This window comes from Pelophylax lessonae (genome assembly GCF_965119305.1).
Source record: "Pelophylax lessonae genome assembly, chromosome: 1".
NCBI classification, from domain to species: Eukaryota; Metazoa; Chordata; class Amphibia; order Anura; family Ranidae; genus Pelophylax; species Pelophylax lessonae.
In genome coordinates, this window is record NC_138768.1 from 820,742,832 (window position 1) to 820,762,607 (window position 19,776).

The 19,776-nt window shown below is 48.4% G+C and overlaps 1 protein-coding gene across 4 annotated transcripts in view; it reads left to right on the forward strand.

The window, feature by feature from the left end:
- Positions 1 to 19,776, forward strand: part of IMMT (inner membrane mitochondrial protein) — a 93,909-nt gene that overhangs the window by 17,856 nt on the left and 56,277 nt on the right. The window lies entirely within an intron of this gene.

Consider the following 19,776-nt stretch of genomic DNA (forward strand, 5'->3'; position numbering starts at 1 on the left):
TAGGCAGCTCTAGTCTCACCTGTCAGAAACCTGTAACCTTTAGCCAAGGGATATACGTGTGATTAAAGCTGGACATTAATCAAAATTTGGCCAGTTCATCAGGAAGCAGCTGAATCTATGTGATGCCATCCTTGTTTGACAGAAGTAAATTGTTAGATTGACCTTCTGTTAAACAGGATTTGCTTGGATTGAACAAACAAAAAAAATAAACTTCTTAACTATTATGGCTAACCTTAAATCCTTTCTGCTACAATCTGATTTAATTTCTTGTTGACATTGGTGTCACATTGACTTCAGTTTGTTACAATGAGGAGAGCTGCCAACAAGTGGTTAAATCTCAGTATTTGCTATAATTGTGAGCCCTAGCCCAAGGGCTCATTCTACCCTCAAGTTATACTGTGTTGCCTTAAAGTGGTTGTACACCTCAGACACAAAATATTAACAAAGCATATCCCTTTTATAGTGTGTACTTGTCTCAATTCAGAGCACTAAAGCCCCGTACACACGTACCGATAGTCGGCCGTAAATATTCGGCCGCCGAACGATCAGTCGATTGTCGGCTTGTTAGTATGATGCTTCGGACAACCGTCAGCGACTTTTCGGCCGAACAGAAACGGGTGTGCAGGCTATAAAATTTTTGTTGGCCGTCACCAGAACGGCCGATTGTTCGCCAGTCAGTACAGAATTCGGCCGACAAACAGCAGATTAGCAAGACTGAGCATGCTCAGAAAAGAAAAAACACACGGAAAGTTAACCATCACATGACATTACTTCTGCAGTCGACTGTTGTTGGCCAACAAAATTCATGTGCAGTCTTTTGCACTTTTCAGCCGACAGGACAGCATCGGACAAAAGACGGCCGATCGTTTAGTGTCATTTCGGTCTGCTGCTTCATTCCTCTATCAGCATGAATTACTTCTGACAAGTTTTCTTGACACCAAGAGAAAAAAGGTGACCGGAGAGAGAGAGCTCCAACTTAATCTGTGATTGATGGCCTCAGCTCTGTTGCTGTGTAAAGGGGGGAGGGTGTCCATTCCCTCTATTTAGCTCTCACTGAGGTCTGCAGAATGTAATTTCAGCGCTCTACTCCCTTTTTCTAACCGCCCAGGCAAGCTTTATAAATTCTGGACTTTGAATGGATGTAGAGAAAAGAAGACTGCAGATACAACATATGTAGGGAGATTTTTCATCTCTGTATGATCTGAGGCTAGTCACTTCACTGGATATATGGAAAGGGTTACAATCGCTTTACAGTGTTTCTAAAGGCTGGACATTTTTTACCTTAATGCATAAAGTAAATACAAATACAGGGACTTTTATCACCACCTCATTACCCTGTCTACTTGCCTGAGCCTGATCTCATTCCAACACTGTTTTTGTCTGCAGCAGCTCCCTCCTCTCTCTCTGCTCACAGAGGCAACAGTGGGAGCCATTGGCTCCTGCTGCAGTCGGTCAGATCCTGTGAGCATAGAGGTGGGCGGTGGGGCTGAGCTGCTTCTTATGGTGGCACACTGAGAAGAGGAGGAGCCTGGGGATTGGGGCTGCTATGTTTATTATTTTAACACCTTTACGCTGAGTGTACGCATATATGCAGCTCCACTGGACTGGGCTTTTTTCCGTGGGGCAGTATATTTGCGGACCCTTTGTTGGAAGTATGGCACGCTCCGAGCACAGGGACTGGGGTCTCAGTGGGAGCCCTGGGCCCCCTACTAACGATGAGGACCCAGGACTTCCGATTCCGGGTCACCTGATCGCTCTGATAAATTAAAACAAAAAATGTACCATCCTAGCGCTAAAGTCCAGAAAATTCTATTAGGGCAAATTATGATTGAATAAAAAATATAACCAAAAAATAGAGCTGATCTTGTGGGATCAGATAGTTCAATGCAAGTCTCTAGGTATCACCAAGGAAGGGGTTAACTTGGTGTGCACTGAGCCTTGCTTCTTCCATCAGCCAGCGGGGGGACTGAAAATTGCAAAATAGGAATAGAGACAGAGTGCACTGGCTCCCAGGGCAATATCATTTGAGATAAAGATAAAAAGTAGCAAAGTATCACAAAACACTGACATTGTATTCTTTATAAACCGTAGCATCAACAAGCTGCATGAGCTCTACGGCGCTTTGGTATCAGTGGCTCCAGGCAAGATTCAGAAGAAGCCGGTGTTCCATGAAAAAACCATACCCGTGAAAATTCCCTACCCTCGTCACTTCCGGTGCACCTACGTCATGGACCAGCTGAGCAGGTTACCATTGCGCATGCTTAGAGGTCTGGGGGGTAGGGAATTTTGACGGGGTAGTGTGTTGTAACGTTACACTGCATCAGCTGTTGCGGCGGTTACATTAAAACATCTCGACTGCAACATGAAATCCTCTCCGCTCCTATCCCTGTCACTTCCCTGATCTCGGCTACTAAATGTAAAAGCGGCGGCGGGTCTATGAAAATATAAATCACGGAGCAGAGATCTCCGTGATTTATATTTTCATACACCCGCCGCTTTTACATTTAGTATCCGAGATCAGGGAAGTGACAGGGGTAGGAGCGGAGATGATTCATGTTGCAGCCGAGATGTTTTGATGTTACCGCTGTTACAGCGGCAACAGCTGATCCGGTGTAACGTTACAACACACTACCCCATCAAAATTCCCTACCCCCCGGACCTCTGAGCATGCGCAATGGTAACCTGCTCAGCTGTTCCATGACGTATGTGCACCGGAAGTGACAAGGTATGGAATTTTCACGAGGTATGGTTTTCTAACGTTACACCGGTGATGAATGTCCACAGTCAAACAGCGTGCAGCCGCCGATAAGCTGTATGCAAGCCTGCAGCAATGTGCCTCCAGTGACGGGAGAGCTGTAGTCCGAATGCTCATACACATGAACCTCGAGCAGATCTCAGCTGATAAAATGACGCTGTATGTTGCTATGACAATGCGTTTCAGAGGGAGTGGCATCTTCATCAAGTCTACCATGTCTTGCTAGGGAGATCCTATAGTACAGGGGTGGGGAACCTATAGCTCAAGGGCCGTATGCGGCCCGCAAAATCATTTGGCCCGGCCCCCAGGCTGTCGCTGAGTCTGTGTCTCAGCTGAGCTGTCAGAATGGAGACGATATTTGCTGTATAGTTCGGGCTCTGTCCTGACAGTCTGAGTCAGAGTGATTTCAAATGCACTCCACCTGTGACCAATACAGGAAGCATTTCATCTATCTTCCTCCAGCACAGCGCCGCTCCTGAGTCTCACGCCAGCATTTCCCACCAGCAGTACCAGCCTGAGCCAGCAGTACCCACAGCAGTACCAGCCAGCAATGCCTGCCTGAGCCAGCAGTACCAGCCAGCATTTCCCACCAGCAGTACCAGCCAGCAGTTCTTTTCAGAACTTACCACCACAAAGAGTTGACTGCGCACCAGACTGACCGACGCAAACCTGGAAAACTAGTTGGTGGTAGCAGCATCATCAATACCAGCTAACATCCCACACCTCACCAAAGAGAAGCAGTTCCAGCCATCACATTAGGGGTGAATTTAATTAAATGTTTGACAAAATATTACAGGCTAATTTTTAAGTTGATAATTTTGTATGGCCCCCGAATGATGTTATAGTAGTACCATTCATAAGATTATTAACCCATTCATTATCCGTTAAGGGGCCTCCAAAAGGAACACACAGCTGCTAGTAGACAAGGCAACTTAATAAGCAGATGTAGTGCACATTAAACAGCATTTACCCCTTCTCTACCAAGTGCTACAAACGACAGCCAAAGCTAGTCTTGTACACGAACCATATACTAGCAAGATATGTGATTTTAAAAAAAAAAAAAATATGTATAATAAACGTCTTTTTAGAAAAAACATCTATTTAGAATTAAATGTAACTAATTTGAGCACCCTTTACCAAATTTAAGTTCTAGACAACTATATATAATCATTCTATATCCTTTAATACTTTCCATCCTGGGCAATTCTTTTTCTTTTATTAAGACAAGTAGACTGGGACCCCGATTTAGTTCCTTAGACAAGTTAGTATGTATTTATTAAAGGCTAGCATCAACACAGAAAAAAATAAATATCAATGGGTCCTTGATTTTTTTTTTTTTATGGCATAATGATGATAAAAATATATTTCTCTTACGTCCTCCGACAGTCGCCGCCTCTTCATATTCGTCACATATGGGGTATTAGACTTTGCTCCGAAGGAGTAGCTAGGCAACAGAATATGTTAACATTAAAGCTTTTAACATATCCCACCCTCAAGGGGTGGTCCCCCTCAGTCAATACCCTCCTACTTCCTGCAACCATATCTCAGTTTTAATGTCTAGCTTGTCAGGAGTGGCTGGCTCTCTCTGTGCTGGGGCTTTGTGCCCCAGACTCTTTCTTCTTTTTTGATTTTTTGTTTGAGTTTTCTCTCTACCTTTACTTAGCTGTTCTTTTTGTCAGCATTAGTTAGTTCTTCGGATGAAGAGGATCATGCGGGCTGGGTCTCGGGCTGATCCCCCTGGTCGCAGGTCGTGGGTCAGTGGCTTCCCAGCCTGCCATCGAGCGTTCAGCCAGGTAACGCTCCTGGCACAGTGAACGACCCATCCCTGTTCGGTGCAGGGATGATTGGTGAGGTGGCTACCTCACTGGACGCTGTGCGGTTTCTTAACCCCCATTCTGTGCGTCTTGTATGCGACTCTCCCTACCTCATGTGCAGCGGCTTGTTCGCCTGTGCGGGTCCCCCACGCCACTGTGAGGTAAGTGTATTTATGTGGGGACCTGTCTGTCTGGGGGGGTGTCAGTCTGGGACTGTGTAACCTGCCTCTATTCACACTGTTTGTCTCCCTATCTCTCGGCTGCATGCTGTGGGCTGCAAGGGGGGGGGGGGAGCTGTGTGACACTGTGTGTGTCAGCCTTTCAGTGTGAGACGCTGTGTGCTGTGGGGCATGTTTGGGCATTATACAGCGATCGCTGCGGCGATCTGACATGTTTTTTTATATGAAGACATGTGTGCATTACTGTACTGTGGAGCGGCGGTTTCGGCGCCATTTTGCCTACACTCGCTCCGGCCGCATGTTCTACATGCATGGCGGCCATGTTCTTGTAGCCTCCCATAGGCTTTCATAGAGCGCCCTGGCAGCATCACTTCCTCTTCTCCAGGAACACCGATCGAGGCAGCAGCAGCGGCGAGGGTCTCCTCAGGTTTTATCCTTCCTATCCATTGCCTGTATCAGTTTTATTGTCCCTGTGGGGGTCTCCTTGTGCTTGTGTTGTGGTGCGGTGGGCTGCGCTCGCCGCGCGTGTGTTAAAGGGGCAGTTAACCCTTTTATTATCCGGCATTTGTTGTAGGGGCAATGGATTCTCAGGAGGGCAAATTTCCTACCGCCTTGGTGGAAAGCCAGGGGACCGCTGTTTCCCCCCCAGGGGGGGATTTAGCCACTATTGTGGCTGGCCTTGCTGCTCAGGTGCAGATGCTGGTGGCTGCTCAATCTACTAAAAGACCCAGAATTGCTCTTTCCTCTGATTCTGAGGGTGAAGGTGATGGGGTTGTTATGGCGGGGGCCTCCCTATCGGGGTCCCGCTCCTCCCTGGATCTAGTGGGGTCCGAGGTGGAGGCTGAGGTTGAAGGGGTTGATAATTCTCCCCCTGGCTCGCCCGAAGAGCTTGCAATCATGGATGAATTGATTGCTTCCATAAAACAAACGCTGCGTTTGCAGGATGAAGTGTGTCCCCCCGCTGCCTTGGCGGCTTATGGGACGCAGAGAAAACGCAGGACGCCGCAGGTTTTTCCCTGCAATGATGATTTTCAGCGCGCTGTTAAGGAACAATGGCGCAATCTGCGCAAACCTTTTGCTGTACCTCGTAGGTTCAAGCTGCGTTATCCTTTCTCGCCTTAGACTGATGAAAGGTGGTGTGTGCCACCCCCAGTGGATCACGCAATTGCGGTTTTAAACAAATCCACTGCGATTCCTGCAGAGGATTCCCCGGTGTTCCGTGATGCCACGGATAGGAGATTGGAGTTTCTTGCCCGTCATACTTATTCTGTTACGGGTTCTATGCTTAAGGCTCTGTTTGCCTCTCTCATGGCGGCCCAGGCGGTCGCAAGTTGGACGCAGATGCTTCGGCGCGTCTTAGTGGCCGATTCGGCCTCGCCGGCGACCCTGGATATGGTGGATCAAATCCACCAGGGTGTCATGTATCTGTGTGATGCGGACTTGGACCTAGTCCCGTTGGCTGCACGTGTACACAGCGTGGCGGTGTTGTCTCGCCGCCTGGTTTGGTTGAAATGTTGGTCGGTGGACCAGTCTTCACGTAAGACCTTAGCCAATCTGCCTTATGATGGGTCTCGCCTTTTTGGGGAGTCCTTGGATGTGTTGATTAAGGGGATCACCGGAGGTAAAAGCACTCTCTTGCCCCATTTCCCCAAGGCTAAGGGGGCTTCTGGGAAGAAGCATGCTAATTTTCGGCCCCCTCAGGGGTCCTTTCGTGCCTTTCGGTCGCACTACAAGGGCAAACCGTTCAAAGGTCAGGGCTCTCAGAAGAAGCCCTGGTCTGGTAAACAGAAATCCGGTCAATCCGGATCCGCAGCCCATAACAGTGCGGCCTGAAGGGGCGCCCTCATCCAGTTTTGGGGTGGGGGGACGCTTGCTCGGTTTTCTTCAGCCCTGGTTGGCCCGCGTGCGGGACAGATGGGTTCAGGAGATCGTTCGATCTGGTTACAAGATCGAGTTTCTCTCTCGGCCGGAGAGCAGATTTTTTCCTTCAAATCTTCAACTGTCTCCAGAGCGTTTACGGGACCTACACCTGGCGGAGCGGGACCTGAGGGCTCAGGGAGTGGTAGTTCCGGTGCCTCATCGGGACAGATTTCGGGGGTTTTATTCCAATCTGTTCACTGTGCCCAGAAAGGAGGGCAAGGTTTGTCCAATTCTGGACTTGAAGGCTCTGAACCGCTCTGTGCGGGTTCGCAAGTTCCGCATGGAATCCCTGTGGTCGGTGGTGGCTGCCCTGGTTCCGGGGGAATTCATGGCCTCCATCGATTTGAAGGATGCGTATCTTCACATCCCCATTTTCGAGGGTCACCAGAGGTATCTTCGCTTTGCCATTGCGGAGGATCACTACCAGTTCGTGGCGTTGCCTTTTGGTCTCGCCTCGGCTCCGCGGGTCTTCACCAAGGTGCTTGCACCGGTTCTGGCGTTATTGAGGGCCCAGGGCATTTCTGTCCTGGGTTATCTGGACGACATTCTGGTTCGGTCTGCGACCAGCCAGGGTCTGGAGAAGGACCTGTCTGTCACGATGCAAACTCTGCAGGAGTTTGGTTGGACGATAAATTTTCCAAAGTCGACACGGAGTCCGTCGGTTCGTCTTCCCTACCTGGGAATGATTCTGGACTCGGTGCAGGCGAAGGTCTTCCTGCCGGAAGACAAACTCCGAACTCTTCAGGAGGAAGTCAGGTCCCTCAGGGACGTTCCGCACTCGTCTCTGCGGACGTGCATGAGATGTCTGGGATTGATGGTCTCGGCCTTCGAGGCGATTCCCTTCGCCCAGTTTCACACGCAGGGTCTCCAAGCGGAGATCCTGTCCATATGGGACGGGCGACCTCAATCCCTGGATCTTCAAATCTCGTTGAGTCATCGCACCAGAAGAGACCTTCTGTGGTGGCTCCAGTCCCCGATGGTGTCCGGGGGCAAGTCGTTTCGTCCTATCTCGTGGACGGTGATCACCACGGATGCCAGCCTGTCGGGCTGGGGTGGTGTTCTGGGCGTTCTGTCCGCCCAGGGAACTTGGTCGGGGAGGGAGTCTTCCCTTCCGATCAACATTCTGGAATTGCGTGCGATAAGTCTCTGTCTTCATCGCTGGACGGACCGGCTGCAGGGCTGCCCGGTTCGGGTGCAGACGGACAATGCCACGGCGGTGGCCTACATCAACCACCAAGGGGGCACCAGGAGTGCCCGAGCGGCTCGAGAAGTGGCCGACATTCTGTCTTGGGCCGAGACTCATGTCCCGGCGATAACGGCGGTTCACATTCCGGGGGTGGAGAACTGGCAGGCGGACTATCTGAGTCGCCAGACCCTGGATCAGGGGGAATGGTCTCTCCACCCGACTGTCTTCCAGATGTTGTGCGCGAAGTGGGGTCTTCCAGATGTGGACCTGTTCGCGTCTCGTCTCAACTACAAGGTGAGAAGGTTCGTGGCAAGGACGCGCGACCCTCGGGCAGACGCGTCGGATGCGTTAGTGGCCCCGTGGCATCAGTACAGGCTGATGTACGCGTTTCCACCGATTCAGTTGCTGTCCAGGTTCCTTCGCAGGTTACACTCGGAACGCAACACGGGTGATTCTTGTGGCACCGGACTGGCCTCGCCGGTCCTGGTACGCAGACCTCGTGAATCTGGCGGTCGACGCCCCGTGGCGTCTGCCTCTTCGAGACGATCTCCTGTCTCAAGGACCGATATACCATCCTGCTTTACAGTCTCTGGCTTTGACGGCCTGGCTGTTGAGACCGAGGTCCTGAAGGAGAAGGGTCTCTCCCCAGAGGTCGTTCATACTTTGATCAACGCGAGGAAGTCTTCCTCGGGGAAGGTTTATTACCGTACTTGGAAGGCCTATTTTGCCTGGTGTGAGTCCAGGGGGTTTTCACCCCGCACGTACTCGGTTTCCCGAGTGCTGTCCTTCCTTCAAACGGGTGTCGATCAGCGCTTGGCGCTGGCTACGATTAAGGGTCAGGTGTCTGCGCTGGCCGTTCTGTTTCAACGTCCCGTGGCTTCCAATTCCTTGGTTGGCACCTTTGTTCAGGGTGTGCGGCATCTGGTTCCTCCTAGGAGGGATCCTTTGCCCCCTTGGGACTTGAATCTCGTCCTGTCTGTGTTGCAACGTGCTCCTTTTGAACAGATCAGGGAGATCTCGTTGTCTATGTTGTCCAAAAAGGTCGCCTTTTTGGTGGCGATCACTTTGGCTCGCAGAGTGTCGGAGCTGGCAGCTTTGTCCTGATAGTCTCCGTATCTGGTTGTTCATTTGGATAAGGTGGTCTTGCGACCTAATCCTTCTTCTTTTCTCCCGAAACGAGTTTCGGAATTCCATCTTAATGAGGATATTGTCTTGCCTTCGCTGTGCGTGAAGCCAAAACATCCAAAGGAGGTGAGATTACACTCTCTGGATGTTGTTCGGGCGATAAGGGTTTACCTTAAATCGACTGAGTCTTTTCGAAAGACGGATTCCTTGTTTGTTCTTCCAGAGGGTCCTCGGAAGGGCATGACGGCGTCGGCCTCTACCATCGCTAAATGGATCAGGCAGACCATTGAACAGGCCTATGCCTTGCAGGGGAAGGTTCCCCCTGTGCCTGTGAAGGCGCACTCTACTAGATCTGAGTACATCTTGGGCCTGTCGTCATGGGGCTTCTGTAGCCCAGGTGTGTAAGGCGGCGACTTGGTCGACCGTGCACACTTTCACAAAATTCTACAAAGTAGATGTTCAGGCATCGGTGGATGCTTCCTTTGGCCGCAAGGTTCTTAGTGCGGCAATTCCCTAGGGTCCCTTGTTGGGGACCTCTGGCTGTTGGGATGAGTTTTTTATCCCATGGTTATTTGTCTTTTCCTGGGTTGTTGCTCCTGTTGAGCACTTGTTTTTTTCCTGTTGCCCAGCTGGTTTCCTTCCTTTGGTAAGGTTCCTTTCTTTGATGTGGAGACTGCGTTGCCTTTTCGGCGCGGATGCGTTTCCCACCCCTCATGTTTGCACTGCTTTGGGACGTCCCCATATGTGACGAATATGAAGAGGCGGCGACTGTCGGAGGACATAAGAGAAAACGGAATTTTTGTAAAATCTTACCTGTAAAATTCCTTTCTCTGAGTCCTCCGACAGTCGCCGCCCCCGCCCCTCTTTTGGGGTTTGGTTGTATACTCTACTGCTATTCCACTAAAACTGAGATATGGTTGCAGGAAGTAGGAGGGTATTGACTGAGGGGACCACCCCTTGAGGGTGGGATATGTTAAAAGCTTTAATGTTAACATATTCTGTTGCCTAGCTACTCCTTCGGAGCAAAGTCTAATACCTCATATGTGACGAATATGAAGAGGCGGCGACTGTCGGAGGACTCAGAGAAAGGAATTTTACAGGTAAGATTTTACAAAAATTCCGTTTATATATATATATATATATATATATATATATATATATATATATATATATATATATATATATATATATATATATATATATATATATATATATATAATATAGCAAACTATTTTCCATATGCAATTATACAGTATACATTTCGACACATATTGGTGGATAACCAAAGTGCTCCCATGATGATCAAAAATATTCACATAATTGTAAGGTAGGTACTGTAGTTGGTGGCACAAGCACCTGTGGGGGGCACGCTAGGGCACTCGCACAAATGGATCCTATGCGTACTATTGTTTGCACAAGTACATATGTCCTCGCAATGACCAAAGTGACCCACTGCGGTCGACCATGCCAACAGGCCCAGGGCTCATAGAATCAAGGGTAAATATCCAAATTGTCTCTCAATGATAATCTAGAATATCTTTTGCCTTCTGGCAACTGCGTAGAGCTTTCTGGCAACTGCATTATTTGATTCCAAATAATTTTTGACGCTGGTGTCTTCATTCTGATGCATACTGAAGTGACGCAGTACACTATGTTTACTACCCCCCCCTTCTATTTTCATTAAACTTCTTCCGCATAGTGTGAATTGTTCAACCTACATAACATAAACCCCATGGACACCTCTAATACGTAAACAACCTATTCGGTGCCACGTGTAATAAACTGATTTATCTTTGTAGATCTTTCCATTAGTATCTTTAAACTCCTTCTTGGCCATGTTTTATAAATGGGCAGGTTTTACAGTTAACTTTTTTTTTTTTTGCATTTAGAAGTGCCCTGAAAGTTAAACATTGAAGAATATTCCATTCTTGTGGTGTATCTTTTTATATTGCTAGGTGCTATGCAACTTTTAATGTTCCTGGCCCTCCTAAACACCGTAATAGGCCTAGATGGTAAAATGTGGGTGAGGGCCATGTCTTGTAATAAGATGGGCCAGTGTTTTTGAAAAATACTCTAAATTTTCCAATGTTGGTCATTGTTTATAGTAATAATTTTAATAGAGAGAGGGTTCTTTTCGAGTTTTTTATAGGAGTCACCACAGTACTTATCAAGATATTTGTCTGAGGCATCCTGAATGTGTTCCTCTTTATAGCCCTTTTTCCATTTTTTTATTTTTTTTTGTGTGTAAAACTTTACTTTAGTGTTCCTATAGTCTGAAGAATTAGTACAATTTCTACTTAATCTGTGAAATTGACTTTAAGGTATGTTTTGTTTCCAACTGGATAAATGACAGCTCCTATAATGCACAAAGGCATTTCCAGCAGTCTCCTTGAAATGGGTTTTTGAGATGTTATCATCCCAAGACAACAATAAATCCAAGAATGCTAAACTTATGGGGTCCGCTACATGATTTTGCTTGTTGGGCGTTTTGAGACTTCAGAGATGAGCGTTTTACGAGCTGAAAAATGCTCGGGTGTGAACAGGGCCTAAGATTTGTTTTACCCTTCGGTACAAAGTGGATGATAATAAAAAAACTTTACAATCACTTTAACATGTGTTACATTGGGAGCAGCTCATTCACACAGCCGAGTGCAGGAAGCAAGAGACGAGCACCTTTTGATTATAAAGCATGACACCACAAAATAGTTGCTGTGTGTTGAGGTGCCATTCAAAATGAATTGCATTGCAAGGCACATATTGTGTGTTAGTATGAATGGGCCCTTAGGCTTCTACACTTGTAATTATTTCAGAGGTGTGCACAGGTTTAGGATCAGAGCTCCAGAATAGGAAGTGCAGATCTTGTCACTAATAAGCTTGTTGCTGGAGGCACACGTCTTGTCAGGCTTGATGTTTCCACCTTTCACATTACATAATGCAATTTCCAGAAAGATCAAAGCTAAACTATCCTATTTTACATTGTTACTTTTACATAATATTCGTGACCTTCAGCTATAACACTTGGCAGAGACATATTATGTTGCAAATCCTTAAAGCAAGAAGCTTACCAGGGTATTTCTCTGATGTTCATCATGACACAGCTCCTGATCTTCATAACCATTGGGTTATACTGCCCCCTACAGGAGTAGGACACTAGGCAGTAAAAGAATCTGGCTATGCCTATGGACAGTCCCAGGGGGTATACTCCCACTCCCTGTTACAGGTACTCTGTTACAAGCAGTGTCAGAATAATTACAACTCCACAGAGTTTTCTGCCTAGTCAGGAGTAAGAATCTAGTTCCTTGCTGGGATCTCTGGTCCTGGAAAAAATTTTTTAGATAGAATTTTTTTTCTCCTGTTTTTTATCCTGTGAGATCTCTAATCAACTGCTGGACTGGGTGACGGGCTGGATAATCTAGATCCAGTGGTCTCCCCAGTCTGGCCAGCGAGCGCGTGCAGACCTCAGCTCCGCACTAGGTCAGCTGCGACATAGCCCGACTGGACAGGGACTGGCCTACGAGTTACACACCACAAGGTCACATACAACCTTGTCTTGGCCTGAGTGGCAGCGTTCCTCCTGGCCAACAGCCCCCCATTTCAATGACTAGGGGTTCTGTCTGGAGCGGTGCCCTGTCTGGTTCCTGGGATGGTGTATTGCTGTCCCCCTGCTCCCCCCCCTGGAGGGTTTTGGGGTGGACGTGGGCCCTTCCTTGGGACGATGGGACCCCTGGGTTCCCCTCTTTCCCATCAGGCACCCCTCTTACATCTGTCTCCCCTCCATTCCACTTATACTGGGGCTGTGTGTTTGGTCTGGTCCACCTCCTGGGGTTGGGACAGGGTGCTATGCTGGTGATGGGGGGGCCAGGGGCTGGTGCCCTGCTGGCGAACGGATGATTTGCTGTGAAGGGGGGGGTTGTACCTGGTGGGGGCTCCTGCCAGGGCCCCCCGTCCTGCCTTGGTCTGTCCTTGAAGCCTAGGGATCCCTCCTGGGTCACTGGGAGCCTTGTGGTGCCGCGCAGGGCTGCCATTTTACTGTAGCTTGTGTTTCTATGCATGACGGCCATGTTTGTGTAGTCCGGCGGGCGTTTGGTGGTTTTTCATTGAAAATAGCGGTGGCCATGACAGTGGAGCCCAGTGGGCGGTGATTTTCGGTGTTGGGAGCCCCTCCTCATCCCCTGGTGCTGACTCCTGGATCTCTTCCTGATCGCTGCGTGTGGAGTGCAGACTATCCTGGTGGCTGCAGGTGCCTGTTTCTGCTGGGTGGTGAGTCTGGTGGGGTTCTCTCCCTCTCTGCTGAGAATCGCTTGGTGCTTGTGCCTGGCGACCGGTTGGTGCTGCCAGCGTGGTGGGGGTTGTCACATGCAGTGTGTTACACTTTTCGTGGGGTCCTCCTGATGACTCATGGAGTCTTTGGAGCACCTCTCGCTGCGGGCCTTCCTGGTCCCAACCATCCATCAATGCACTGACGACGGCCCTGGAGTCCTTTGTGGGTGGAGGTGGTTTTCGGGCTGGGTCTGCGACCATTCGCCCGGAATCCTGATAGTGAGGATAATTCCTCCACACCTGCAACCATGCACAAAAAGGGGCTAGTGGAAGCACTAATTGTATCCGTGTGTGAGACCTTGAAGATGGAGGATGCAGCTGTGACGGAGGCGCAGGTTCCCTTTTGGCACTCACAAGCCAGTGTTTCCTCTTATTCTGACAGAATTGGCGCTAAAGAGTGGGAACGACCAAAGCAATTTACCCCTACGAGGAGTCCCTTATTAAGAAATTGACTGTTCCACCGGAGGTGGACCCTCCAGTTTCCAGATAGAACAAGGCAACCGTGATTCTGGTTGAAGAGTCCCCAGCCTTTAAGGATCCGGCTGACAGGAAGGCGGAGGCTGTGACCTGCAATATGTACACTCTGGTTGGTTCGGCACTGAGGCCGGTATTCACCCTTGCCCTGGTGTAGCAAACTCTGACCAAGTGGGCTAAACTTTTACGCCTAGAGGGGTAGACCCTCACCCCCCCCGCCTTTGCTGAGCTGGCCTGGTCTGGAAAGCCGAGAGCAGGCTTCTCCATACCCATGGACAAGGCTCCTTCAGCATGAAGGTTCACCCTCACCCGTATTAAGGGTGGGGGGACATCTTCGCTGGTTTCCAGACCCGTGGACTTCCCTGGTACAAAACAAGTGGGTCCACAAAGTTATTCGGTCCGGCTACAAGTTCAAGTTTCGCTCTTGTCCCCCGGCAAGGTTCTTTCCTTCAAACTTGCGCCTGTCCACGGACAGTTTACAGGGTCTGTTTGGGGCTGTACAAGACCTGTTGCTTCAATGGGTGACTGTCCCGGTTCCGACATCAGAACGTTTTCAGGGGTTTTACTCAAACCTGTTTACAGTTCCCAGGAAGGAAGGCAAGGGGCGTCCAATCCTGCGGGGGCAGAAGTTCAGGATGGAGTCCCATCGCCCGGTGGTGGTATCCCTGCATCAGGGGGATTGTTTTGCCTCTATCAACATCAAGGATGCTTACCTTCACATTCCAATATGTGCTGGTCACCAGCTCTTCCTCCACTTTGCCGTGGGAGAGGAGCATTATCAGTTTGTGGCGTTTACCCTTTGGTCTCGCCTCTGCTCCTCGGGTCTTCACAAAAGTTAGTCCTGGTGCTAGCGTTGTTATGACAATGGGGGATCACGCTACTGGGCTACTTGGATGATATCCTCCTGCGAGCGGAGTCCCCTACTGCTCTGGTGGAAAACCTGGAATTCACCATACGAACTCTGAGAGAGTTCAGCTAGATTCTGCATTTTCAGAAGTCTGCTCTGGTTCCGTCCACAAAGCTGGACTATCTGAGTATGACTCTGAACTCAGCCTTAGCCAGAGTGCTCCTTCCTCTGTACAAACTCCAGGAATTGCAGGCTGCAATTAGTCTCCTGCTGTCCAGCAGATGGTCATCCCTCTGGACTTGCATGTGGGTGCTGGGCCTAATGGGGTCTACCTTTTTTGAGGCGATTCCGTTTGCACAGTTCCATACGAGGTCCCTGCAAAGGGAGATTCTTGACAAATGGGACAAGACTCCGCAGTCTCTGGACAATCTGATCCAGGGAATGAATGAGTTTTTGATAATGGTGGCTTTGTTCTCCGGCGCTTCGGCTGGGCAAATCCTTCCTCCCCTTGTATTGGACAGTGGCCACCACAGATACCAGCCTGTGCGGCTGGGGTGGTGTCCTTGGCAATAATTCTGCTCAGGGGATCTGGACACTGGAAGAGTCCAGACTATCAATCAATGTCTTGGAACTCCGAGCAATGGACCATTAGATGGATAGTCTTCAGGGATGTCCAGTGCGCATTCAATCGCACAATGCCACGGCCGTAGCTTATGTCAATCGCCAAGGGGGCACAAAGTGTGTCTTGGCGATTCGGGAGGTAGCTGGCATTCTAGGGTGGGCAGAACAGTTTGTTCCAGCCCTCTCTGCCGTGTACATTCCCAGGGTGGAAAGCTGGCAGGCAAATTACCTTAGTTCAACAAAAATGTTTAACATATATAGTGACTCTTCATATGTGAAATAAATGTGAATAACAACAATACATCAGTGATTACAAAGTATCAAAAAAAAAATTCTATGAAGTGATTCAAAACAAAATAAGAGTCCATCAAATGATGACAAAATAGTGTTCTGAAGTGTTGTGATGACGGTGCTTGAAGTATTATTTCAAAAAAGAGTGATTACTGCGTGATTTAAAATCCCAACACCAGCTGCCAATCCTGCTTACCAGATGTATATGTCTCATAGGCAATAAATCAACGCAAAGGCATGCAGATTCACACTGGTGTGACCACACAATAGAGCCTCTTACCAGATATAGCAATGTATATGCGCTCATAGGGTGTCTCCTCTTATTGAATCAGGAAGTGGTGTTAGTATTCTCCTAGGCTATACCCAGATCACCGGACTGTATACTCTTCTTATAATATACTCCTCTTAGTGGCTGTGTGTGTCGGGCAGGCTCGGCTCGCTCTCGGGCACACAGAGATCACAGGGGAAGGAAGGAGCCAAGCCTGCCTGACACACACAGCCACTAAGAGGAGTATATTATAAGAAGAGTATACAGTCCGGTGATCTGGGTATAGCCTAGGCGAATACTAACACCACTTCCTGATTCAACCAGAGGAGACACCCTATGAGCGCATATACATTGCTATATCTGGTAAGAGGCTCTATTGTGTGGTCACACCAGTGTGAATCTGCATGCCTTTGCGGTGATTTATTGCCTATGAGACATATACATCTGGTAAGCAGGATTGGCAGCTGGTGTTGGGATTTTAAATCACGCAGTAATCACTCTTTTTTGGAATAATACTTCAAGCACCGTCATCACAACACTTCAGAACACTATTTTGTCATCATTTGATGGACTCTTATTTTGTTTTGAATCACTTCATAGAAATTTTTTTTGATACTTTGTAATCACTGATGTATTGTTGTTGTTCACATTTATTTAACATATATAGTGACTCTTCATATGTGAAACATTTTTGTTGAGCATTGTATCATTGTTTAGCGCACCAACCATCGTTTATATATCATTTTACTAGGCACAGTTCCTTGGTTGCAGCTTTACACAGTATATATTATCAGCGCACTTCTATTTAATTTTCAAATTACCTTAGTTGGCAGGCGTTGGACCAAGGGGAGTGGTCCTTTCATCCGGAGGTGTTTCATCAGTTGTGTCTCCGGTAGGACATCCCGGAGGTGGATCTGTTGGCGTCTTGGCTCAACAGAAAGGTGCAAAGGTTTGTGGCTCGGTCACAGGATCCTCTGGCAGACGCCACAGACGCACTGGTGGCCTTGTGGGGTCAGTGTCATCTGATTTTATGCCTTCCCTCCTCTCAAGCCTCTGCCAAGACTTCTACACAGGATCGAGGCAGAAGGGATTCCGGTCATTTTAGTGGCACTGGACTGGCCTTGCTGGACTTGGTATGCCAATGTGGTGCGGCTGGCCGCCGACATTCTTTGGAAGCTTCCCCTCAGGGAGGAACTGCTGTCCCAAGGATCAATCTTCCATCCTGCTTTACAGTCGCTGGCTTTGACGGCATTGCTGTTGAATGCCAGGTGCTGATGGGTAGAGGTTTATCTGAGTCAGTGATTCCAACGCTGTTAAAAGCTAGGAAATCGACTTCTAGGGAGACCTACCAGCATACGTGTGAGTCTCTTGGGGTTCATCCTCGGTGGCTCAGATTTTGACCTTCCTTCAAAGGGGATTTGAACAGAAATTGGCCTGGAGTACCATCAAGGGCCAGTTGTTGGCCTTGGTGGTCTTCTTCTAACGACCCTTGGCCACACACTCCTTGGTGCGTACCTTTCTTCAGGGTGTCCGACATTTGGTTCCTCCAGTGCGGTCTCTGTTGCCACCTTGGGACCTCAATTTTGGTGCTTTCGATCCTCCAGAAGCCTCCTTTTCAGAATCTTCGGAAAATTCCCTTGCTTACGCTATTTCGGAACGTGGCATTTTTGATGGTTATAACCTTTGTGCGCAGGGTATCGGAATTACCGGCGTTATCCTGTTGTTCACCTTACTTGGTCATTCACAGGGATATAAGGTGGTTCTTCGCCCCTGTCCGTCTTTCCTCCCTAAGGTTGTCTCTGATTTTCATTTGATTGAAGACATTGTGTTGCCTTCCCTGTTTCCCAGGCCGAAACATCCGAAGGAAATGGCATTGCATGCCTTGGATGTGGTCCGGGCAATTGGGGTGTACCTGGCAGCTACGGAGTCTTTTAGGAAGTCAAACTCACTATAGTATGCATCGCATACTAGCTCATTATGAAATCCCTTAAAACGAAGCCCGGACACTGCTGTGGGAGCTGACATGCTCCCTCTGCATCTCTTCCGGGTTCGGCGGCTCTGGCACTGCGAGTGGCCGGAGCCGTGATGACGTCACTCCCACGCGTGTGTGCGGGAGTCCTTTTCCGGCAAGTGCCCGGCATGGAACTCTAGCGTCAGCGGCTGCATGCAGGGCAAATATCTCAGAAACCGTGCAGGTTTAGGAGATATTAATTGTACCTACAGGTAAGCCTTTTATTATAGGCTTACCTGTAGGTAACCGTCACAAAAATGAGTATACTACCGCTTTAAGCAGAAGTAAATCCTAAGCAGGACTTAACCCATCAATTTAACAGTTTGCAAATAAAGTTACATTCATGGAATGCCGGAGATTGCTAACTGTCACATTTGGTTGTGTTCTCAACCAAACTGTCAAACCAATAAATGGCTGGTTTCGTAACTGATCACATGTGCAGCACCATTGGCAGCTGCAGATCAAACCGAAGCAGCTTCTTTGACTGTAAAGGATTGGAGGGTTTAATTCTGCTTTAAGGCTGTCAGCAGATTGGCCTCTACAAATTCGGCAGTGCCTAAAAATGGAGAGCAACTGAGCATGTGCATAGCAGGGTGAGACAGTATATTACTGGATTTTAAAATAGACACAATGGGCCAGTCTGAAGTGAACATAGCAGGACTTAATTTTCAGACTAAAGTCCTACTTTAAGTTATGGGTGAAATTCAGCTTTAAGTTTTTTTTTTTTTTTTTTTTTTTTTTTTTTTATAGTTGAACTAAACCCATAAATGTAATAGTTTCCCAAATCCGGTACATTCAAGGCATAGCGTGAATAACTGTCACAGCTGCTTGTGCTCTCAATTGAATTGTCAAGCCATCAAATGGCTGATGGTAAAACTGTGAATGCATGTGCAGCACCAAGGCATCTGCAGATCAAATGGAGGCTAAGATGGCAGCAGCTTCCTTGGCTGATAGGAGGGACTAGTTCTGCTTTTAAAAGCCTCTTCTGTTATTCACTGCTCAAAAAAATGAAAGGAACACTTTGAAAACACATCAGATTTCAGTGGGGAAAGATATCATGCTAGATATCTATACTGATATGGACTGGTTAATGTGTTAGGAAGGAAAGGCTGCCACATTGTTTGTTTGGAAAATTATCAATCTATAGAGGGCTGAATTCAGACACCACGAATAAGACGGATGGTGTCCTGGGGTAATTCCTCCCAGATCTTGGTGCAACCTGGCAGTCTCAGATGGACTGAAACCTAATGTCCCAGAGGTGTTCTATTTGATTTAGGTCAGGCGAGCGTGGTGGCAATTCAATGGCATCAATGCCTTTTATCCTCCAGGAACTGGCTGCATACTCTCCTGGGGCATGGTCGTGCACCAGGAGGAACCCAGGACCCACTGCACCAGTGTAGGGTCTGACAATGGGTCCAGGGATTTCATCCCAATACTAATAGCAGTCAGGGTGCCGTTGTCTAGCCTGTAGAGGTCTGTGCATCCCTCCATGGATTTGCCTCCACAGATCATCACTGACCCACCACCAAACTGGTAATGCTGAACAAGGTTCCAGGCAGCATAATGTTCTCCACGGCTTCTCCAGACCCTTTCACGTCTGTTGCATGTGCTCAAGGTGAACCTGTTCTCATCTGTGAAAAGCACAGGGCACCAGTGGCAGACCTGACAATTCTTGTGTTCAATGGCAAATGCTCAAAGGGTTCTTGGCAGTGAACAATTGGTCCAAAAGAGGCATCGGGCCCTCAGGCCACTCTCATGAAGTCTGTTTCTGATTGGTCAGAAACATTCACACCAGTGGCCTGCTGGAGGTCTTTTTGTAGCGCTCTGGCAGTGCTAATCCTGTTCCTCCTTGCACAAAGGAGCAGATACCGGTCCTGCTGATGGGTTAAGGACCTTCTACAACCCTGTCCAGCTCTCTGAGAGTACCTGCCGGTCTCCTGGAATCTCCTCTATGTTCTTGAGACT